The sequence below is a fragment of the Haemaphysalis longicornis genome, unplaced genomic scaffold (genome assembly GCF_048455015.1).
Source record: "Haemaphysalis longicornis isolate Haplotype H1 unplaced genomic scaffold, Haemaphysalis longicornis Haplotype H1 scaffold_7, whole genome shotgun sequence".
NCBI lineage: Eukaryota > Metazoa > Arthropoda > Arachnida > Ixodida > Ixodidae > Haemaphysalis > Haemaphysalis longicornis.
This window is the reverse complement of record NW_027526422.1, coordinates 128,800,395-128,809,756: the sequence shown is the minus strand read 5'-3', so window position 1 is coordinate 128,809,756 and position 9,362 is coordinate 128,800,395.

The following is a 9,362-nucleotide window of genomic DNA, read 5'->3' as shown; positions in this document are numbered from 1 at the left end:
AGAATGTGCTTGTCGTGCACGCAGATACAGTGGTCATGTGATTTACTTATGTACGTTGAAGTTTGCTCAGCTAAAAGCAGGTCTAGACTAAACCGTGAATTTTGGCTGTTGGCCAGTATTACAGGTACTCATTGGTACAAATCGCTTTTTATTGTGCTACCGTTACATTTTATGCGAGAAGTCGCACGTCGCACTGCAAGCGAAGCGACGCTGGCGAGGTTGGGAATTAAATACAGCGCCACCTGACGGAGCGCGCCGTCTCTACACAGCGATTTTTTTTGGCACGCTGGCTCCCATTGCCACTTTCCGCTTTGGGCAGGTCGCTATCTGTAATGCCGGTCATGGTTCAACCGATACCCGCCAGCTGGTGCTACCGATAGTCAATGCTTTGGGGTTCTTTTTCATATAAAGCAAATTCAAGCTTGAGAGTACTTAGACCAACAGGTCGCAAAGTTAGAGAGTGAAATTGCAGTTCCCAGCAAACACTAAATTGCTGCATAATTCATGGTAAAACTCAAGCCTCGCTTCCGGCCGATCGTTTTCAATGCTTCCAACAGATATAAACGCCAGGCCACCACAGGTCCCGTGTTGTCATCAGCATCATGCCCCAATTACAGCTACCTATTCTCGCGCTCTTTCTCTTACGATAGTCATCGTAGCCGGAGTGTGTCCTCTATTGATGCCATGTATGGCCCGACCAACCACAGGCGTCAAAGATAAACGAAATTTTCTCTCGCCTCTGATTAATTTCAACGTCATATTTAGAGCCAGTGTGCGTAAACAAGATACTCAAAATGTCTCTTGTTTTCTCAGATTACGGCATGTGTAATTTTGGGGAACTCTGCCAGTCATAATGCAGTGTTTTTTTTACCTCGTGTGGCGCACGCTCCCCTCCCCTCCCTCCCCCTTTCAACTCCCCCCCCCCAAAAAAAAAAAAAAAGCACAGGTATCTCGCGCAGTGGTTTTGATTCAAATCCTAAGTGGTTTTTAACCAGTTTCAGTACACATTGTAATGCCCCATTTTAATGCCATTGAATCTTCGTTCTCTTTCTTTGTATGACAGGAGTCCGGCGAGTCGCACTCTGAGTGCAGCTGCATGATCAACGACTTATTTTTCACAGCGTCTAAAACGACAAATCGTGCGGGTTCTCCGGGGGCGCCAGTTAGAGTTTTAAGGCGGACTGTTACGCCGTTCCATGCACGAGCAGAAGCTGTTTGTATACGGACTATAATTTGCGTGTCACTCAAATACCCACGCCCGCTCTCGACGCTAGTCGGATCAGGTCCGGTGGGGGGTCGAAACAAGAAAAGGCATACTTACCTGATCACCGAGGACGAGCCCCCAGGGCGGGGTGCGGGCATTGCACTGGGCTCGCTTTGGCCCCTGCTACTACCCCAAATGGGGGCAGATGGGGCATGCAAATTGCTCAAATTAGGTTCAACTCAAGAGAGCGCGCCACCGCATCATCAAGCGCGTGATTGCTTCTCCCACCGACGCTTCTCCGGCGTCATATCAACGCGCGCCGTGTGGACAGACACCGACTTACAATCTTTGAATACACTTATACACTGCATGCTTCACCCCTCCGAAGGTCCTATTTTAATGAATATGGCCCGCAATTTTCTTCCACATTCTCACAATAACTTTTTTTACACTTAAAAGCACTCTTGACAGCGTTTACTTGCCTGAGACAAGTATTTATTCATAGATTTGAGAAATTCTAGTGCGTATGTGTTTCCCTGAAAGGAGCACTGACACCAATTTTCGGCGTTAACATTATTGCACAGTTCGCTTCCTTCACTCAACAGAATACCCTTGGTGAAATATGAGCGGCCTGCGACGCGAAGAACATAGTTTAATTGGATCTCATTTATCGCGCCGACGGAGCAGCGCGCGGAGCGGCACTCATCAAATGGACATCAGCGTGACATCATCCAGGGAGAGCCAAAAAAAGTGACGCGGCAGCGCTCGTCAAAAGCTCGTGACGTCACTTCATGCGCGCGTCCCCACGAGCGGCGAGCAGGCGCAACACCCTCTCAAGCGGGTGCCGGTGACGTCCGCACAAAGCTGTGAGGTCAGGCAGGGAGTCTGTCATGTGCACCGTTAGGAATGAAAGCGCGGGAATCTGAAACAAACGATTTTCGGGCCGTTCAATGTAATTAACTATCGCGCACTGAAGTATTTGAAGTGCTGTTTCAGGTTCGCCAGGCCATTAAGCATCGATAAAAGCAATAAAAGTGTAACATAAAATTTTCGTGTCAGTGCTCCTTGAAGATAGCGGCTACGTTTTGTGCATCTTTTTAAGAATTTTTTTAGATGGGATGCAGCACTCGCACGAAACTAGGTGAAAGTCAAACGTCGCAAGCGCCTAGAAACACGTGACTTTCGCCTATATCAGGTGTAACAAGTCTTTAGTGTCGCTCTACTTTTTTTCTGGGGAGTGCGGGATAGTCGCAGCTGAACAAGTTCTGCTTTTAGACATGCGTTTTCAGGCTCCATTTTATGATTTTTTTTTTGTGGGATGCAGCCCTTGCAAAAAACTAGCTGAAAGCCAAATGTCGCAGGCGCCTAGAAACACTTGACTTTCGCCTGTACCAGATGTAGCAAGACATTAGTGCCGGTTTACCTTATTTCTGGGGAGTACGGGATATTCGGAGCTAAATCAAATATTCTATTTTTGCTTTTAAAAGTAGATTTGTCATGTGTTTGCAGCATCCTTTTTACGTTTTTTTGTGGGATGCGACACTCGCGCAAAACTAGGTGAAAGCCAAATGTCGCAAGCGCCTAGAAACAGTTGACTTTCGCCTATATCAGATATAACAATGCTTTAGTGTCGCTCTACTTTTTGTTTAGCGAGTACGGGATATTCGGAGCTATACCAGGCATTCAAATTCTCCTTTTAAAAGTAATTTGATTGTAGCGTAGGGTTTAACGCGCCGACGCAACGCAGGCGATGAGGCGCGCCGTAGTGGAGGGCTCCGGATTAATTTTGACCACCTGGGGATCTTTAACGTGGGCCGAAATATCGCACACACGGGCGTTTTTGCTTTTCGCCTCCATCAGAAAAGCGGCCGCCACGGCCGGGAATCGAACCCGCGACCTCGTGCTCAGCAGCGCAACGCCTTAGCCACTGAGCCACCGCGGCGGGTTGCTTTTAAAAGTAACCTTGTCATATGTTTTCAGCATCCTTTTTACGAAATTTGTTTTGGTGGGATGCAACGCTCGCACAAAACCAGGTAAAAACCAAATATCGCAAGCGACTAGAAACACTTGCCTTTCACCTGTATCACATGTAATAAGACTTTAATTCCGCTTACCTAATTTCTGGGGAGTACGGGATTATTCGGAGCTAAACCAAACATTCATGTTCACCTTTTAAAAGTAACTTTGTCGTGTGTTTGCAGCACTAAGTACGCATTTGTTTCGCTTTAAAACCCCTGAATACGTCTCCTCAGTACCTACGCCGAACTAAACTTATGAGAAGCGTGGCAATGTTACTCCTGTGTTTCCAGGCAAATGACATCTGTCGCATTGCTTCCTAGTGCAACGTCAGCGGGTAGAGTGTGCGCATAAGACGTGGATAGTATTTGCGGTGGTGCCATCGCAATTTCTTCCTGAATAATAACTGCCTATCTTCTTTGTGAACATGAAGAATCATTCTGTCAATTAAATATAAAGCGGCAAAGTGAATGGCGCAGTTCAAGTTCTCTCGCGCCATTTGTATTAACATCAACGTGCATCATTGTAACCATCACTTCCCCTGTAACTTGGACAGCTGTTTTTAAGAAGGCGAATACGTACTGTTATGTGCACGGAAACCAGACAACAAAATTTTCCAAATAAGAATTCAGGAAACTTTGAACAAACCAGACGAAAGAAGCGTAAAAAATGCCACCATTTAAACAGTCTCTATATATATATATAGTTTACTTATTAGCCTGACACGGGCACTCATAGAATGCTTTTTCAAAATATTTTGTTCGGGCTTCCGAATACTTGCACCATGACTAACGGGCGTTGCCGTAGTATTCGTTAACTCTTTCTTTGTTCGTTAACTCTTCCAGCGCGCATTTATCGCAAGTGTTCTGCATTGGTCAACACTGTGAAAAATAGCCAAACTGAGTAGCCATGCTGCAGAAAAACGGGACTACTAAATAAATGAAGTGTTTCTGGAATTAATTTTGCACCAAAAATGTAAACTCTATCAAATAGGGCGTACGCGCGCGCATACGGTGTATCCACGTGGCTCAAAAGCAGGTAACTAGGTTGCGAATAACTCTTTTTTTAAACAAGGACAAGCCACGTATGGTTTATACGCACACGCCGGAAAACATAACGAAAGCATCCGCAAGCTTGGTACTGTGGGCGGATCAAGTGCAGCGTATTTTTGTTCTTGTTTTTTTTTTCTCAAAAACTATGCCTAACCTGCCTTCAGCCATGATTCTGATTGGGCAGATGTACGAAATAGCTCTGCAGCAAAGGCAATATAAGCTACTGCTCACGCCAGCAGGTAAGAAGGGAGCCTTGAGTTGATTGCTGAGTTGGTTTCGGGCTGAACATCAAGCATCACGAACAAGATGGTTCTGCGTTTCTCTCCCTACCTCGTTTGCATGCTTCTACCAATGGCTGCGAATGCAGAAGAATGTGGCGGCACTACCGGTGAACCATGCAACGCCTTGAGGGTAAGAAAACTAGTCACTTTGTGCTCAGAGCATAGTGTGAAAAAATCAGGGAGAGCGAAAAATAGCTTTCGTAAAAGAACATCATAAGAAAAGATAGGGTAGAACTTCAAAATATACAGACCAGTTTTATAAATATGAGGGGCTTCGCAGGTTCAAACGCTTATATTGTGTCCAACAATACAGGTCAAGTTTTCCGTTGATAAAGTATTTCTGTGCCAAGTCCTGGGTGCAAACCACCCAGAGCTGAATGAAACAAGTTTTTTTGAGCAGGCTTAGTATTTGTATTGGTTTATCATTTTTCTGAGAACGGTTGAGAACAAAGCACTATGAAAAAAAAGAGGACGGTGGTTACAGTTCTTTTTAGGCACGCACTTCAGCACATAAAAAACATGCAATGGTCAGTGGTTTCTGTGCACCTTAAGGGACCAAAAATTGTCTAGTTTATTCTTCAGCCCTTTGGTCGACATGCCCTATAGTCCAGGCGCAGCTTCATAGCCTACACGCATACCCTGAGTTTCTCGAAAGCATTAGCCGGTATCACCAGCTGGTAATTTTTCCACTTCTATACTAAGCTTCATAGCAACACATACTACACCACCATCATCCACGTTCAAGCATGCACTCAAGAAATGTCAGCAGCAGAAAACCTATAGGTGTCAGCGGGAATAGACTCCCGAAAGTAAAACTGATAACCAGCTAAACCACAACTAAAAGGGAACAGATTCAAACCAATGAACCTTTGAAAAATATCGCCGCTAAAAGTAATTAGGGGTGCTGTGTGGTTTCAAAAGATCTGAGCCGGAAAGGATGCTAGTCGTGCGAATGAACTAATCAAAGACTCTCAGTCAGGCATGGGTGCTGGTTAAATTTCAGAAGTCCGCAAGGCCAAGTGAGTTCGTGCAAAAACCTATTCGTGCAGAAAGCAACCAAACGTTATGAAGGGAACAGCACACAGTTTTCTAATTTTACTTTGAGGCTTAACATAAGTTTGTACTGCGCTGAGGCATACGCTAGCTTGACAGTCATACCGCTGCTTCACAGGTAATAGCAAAGCGTTGTATGACAATCACTGGGAAGCACGCGCTGTTTGCGGAAGAACTACTGCCGCAAACTTTCAGACAACCTTGTGCTAATTTTATTCGGCCAGAGACGACCCCAAGGAAGACAAATCCAAGACCAAAAACCAAGAAATTGTCTGCTTAAGCATGGCCACCACATGGTAATCACGGTCATTCAAATCGATAATCTTAAGGGCCCGAAGTGATTCATTACAAAAACTCCAGGCTGGTAAATATCGAACTCTATCGAGCCATACCAGGCGCACGACGTGGTTCTCTGTTATTCGAATGGCTGTGTCTGCGTTCCGTCCAGACGGAACGATATACAAGTGTTAAAGTTCCGTCCAGACGGAACGAAGCTCTGCAGGTTATCCTTCCGTCCAGACGGAATACAATTGAGAGCTTAGCGTTCCGTCCAGACGGAGCCGGCGTGAAATTTGTACAGTTCCGTCCAGACGAAAGCAAAACCGGCTGATTAGGCGCCATGCTCACTCTCCAGATTTGGTGTAGTGGTTGCGCCTCGGAGAAATGCGCTATTGTACCACGTTCGATTTCCCCCGGACATTTTTTTTTTTTTGCGTGGTTGTGCTAGCGTTTAGTAACAGCTAACTTCGCGCCCACTTTACAATTGACGCGGTGCGAGCAGTCGGTCTTGATTTTGCACTCAACCGGCCGCTCCGCAACCGCTCACTAGAGCCAAGGCCGACGTATCCATCGCCAGAGTTCCGATCATCTGTAGTTCGTAATGGTGATCACTAATTAACGGTTATTCTGGCTAGTCAATGAGCGGAAGCGGTTCGTTCGGCTGGGTAAATATCAAGAAAGGCTGCTCTCGCTGCTTGTTGTGAAGCGGGCGTGGTCGACTCGAGGTACCGGCTTGGAGTTCCGTTTGACGGAGTTAGAGTTTGTATGGAGACTCGGCGGAAGTAGCCGCCGTTAAGTCTACCCGTGGTTACTAAACCTTAACCGCGGTTATCGCAAACTGCGGTTTTGGCTGTTACACGCGAAGTAGTGTGGTGACCGCGGTCACTTGTTTGTGAGCGTAACAAAAATAAATTAACACACTTTTAACTTCACGATAAAAAAACAAAAGAGAAGCAGTGTAGACAAAAGGAAATATCGTTAAAACAGTCGCTTCAGAGCCCAACGCAACGTACTCGCGCGCGGCGAGATTTAAGAGAGGCGCTTCCCCCAACAGCTCGCAACCGGCTTAGTTTTCTCGGGTCTGCTCGGTGTTGGAAACTTTAGGCTTAGCATCGCGGTGGATATTTGACCGCCGCTATCTCTACAACTGCGAATTACAATCCATAGCACAATTTTTCACCACACTAACATCCACTTTCTCGTATGTGCAAGTTCTTTCCGCGATCAGATTGATTTCGAAGAGCGGCGATAAGCTGTGGCTGCCGTGGTCTGGGCCGGTTCGAGCCGTTTGCAGTGCCGTGCGGGCAGGCCCGCCGGATGTTTGCAGGCACGGCCGACGCGTGCGCCGATCGTTTCCGAGTGCTGATAACGTTTCATGATTGCCTACTTCAACAATTTTTTTGGCGAACGACCGGCGGAGTTTACAAATTTAGCACGGCTTTTGTCGTATTTGATCGGGTGGATCGGGAAACGAGTGGCTGCCGACGGGCAGTCGCGCTGACTGCGAGAGCGACGCAAAGAACGCAAGCGCCTCTTGGGGGCAGCTTTGGGGCGCCCGCTATTTGAGAACCTTCGTCTCCTAGGAACACCAGGTGATTTTTTTTTTTCGCTTCCGCTGATATGCGCCGCCACTTGCGTCCTAACTGACTTGTGCGATTTTGAGCACTGCGGCTGCGAGCGGTTATCACTCTCAATGAGATGATCGGCCGTCAAACGAACCGCCAAGCTCGACCACGCCCGCTTCACAACGAGCAGCGCGACCAGTTTTTCTTGATATTTACCCAGCCGAACGACCCCCTTCCGCTCATTGACTAGCAAGAATAACCGTAATTAGCAATCTCCATTAAATATACGAACTACAGATGATCGGAACTCTGGCGATTGATATGTCTGCCTTGGCTCTAGTGAGCGGTAGCGGAGCGGCCGGTTGAGTGCAAAATCAAGACCGACTGCTCTCACCGCATCAATTGTAAAGTGGGCGCGAAATTAGCTGTTACTAAACGCTGGCACAACCACGCAAAAAAAAAAATAAAGCATGTCCAGGGGGAATCGAACGCGGTACAAGAGTGCCATTGTCGGAGGCGCACCCTCTACACCAAATCTGAAGAGTGAGCATGGCGCCTAATCAGCCGGTTTTGCTTTCGTCTGGACGGAACTGTACAAATTTCACGCCGGCTCCGTCTGGACGGAACGCTAAGCTCTCAGTTGTATTCCGTCTGGACGGAAGGATAACCCGCAGAGCTCCGTTCCGTCTGGACGGAACTTTAGAACTTGTATATCGTTCCGTCTGGACGGAACACAGCCTATTCGAATAATACCGCCACAAGTAGGCATCAAACGTAGGATTTTGATAGACCGCGCAACGCCCAACCACACTGCCGGCTACCCACAAAAGCGTGCACTCCTTTACAACCAGTTAGTACGCCTAGCTTACATTTGATGCAAAAGCAGGCGTTATTTGATGCTCTCGTGACAACTGCGTACAGCGGACGTCCCTCACTATCATCACTGAAACATCAATGCGTAATAACGCGAAACCAAGCATCTTCCACTTCGTTCCACGCGTCATTCCGGTTGCTAGCACTCAGCGTGTTTGCATATGCATTCGAATTATAGCTTCAATATTACTCCTATATAAAATAGCGACGCAGTAAATGTCCATAAAAGTGGGCGGGATCATCCGCTAAAAGCTAGTTCAGATGCATAAAAAAATCAAGGGAGCTCACACTAACGCGTAAGACTTGAAGGTAGCGAAGCTGTACGCAACCTTCATGACCATCACAACAGTTTAAGTCCACGATGGCAGCCGATTTGCTTCTTTTTCGCTGCCGTAACGACCTTTACTCCATCATTGTTGCTATAAGTGTGAGCGCCTTTCATTTTTTTTTTGGAAGTGATAATCATTGAACATCAGCATAGGGCGTACGCTATGACGTGGCCTTCTCGTTCCGAGCAAGTGTTGCCACGATTACGGCGAACGCTAAAGGTTTTTTTCGTTCCGAGCAAGTGTTGTCACGATTACGACGAACACTGTAGGTTTTTTTTTTTTTTGCCAATCTCTGTAACTGGGTATGCTTGGCTTGCAAGCTTGCGCCGGGGACGGTGGGTGGTCGGCGCGAGGCACCTACATGCGAGCGCTCAGCATTTTCTTTGTTTTTCCAACTACCGGGTGGTCGCCGCAATCTTGGCCAATATTCCTAAATGGGTACTCTCGGATTGACAAACTTGCGCTGGGGCCGCTGGGCGGTCGTCGCGAGGAAAGCACACCCGAGAACTACGAATTTTCTTGGTTTTCTTAACTGCCCAGCGCTCGCCGGATGCGCGCGTTCATGTGCTCGCGCTCGGCCATTTTTTGTTATTTTTAACTGCGGACACGAAAAATTACCATTTGCTAAACAGCTTCGCTCTTCAGAATGGGGAAAATTTAGTCGCACTGTACATCCCAAACAACATTATATTACACAAAACCGGCAGATA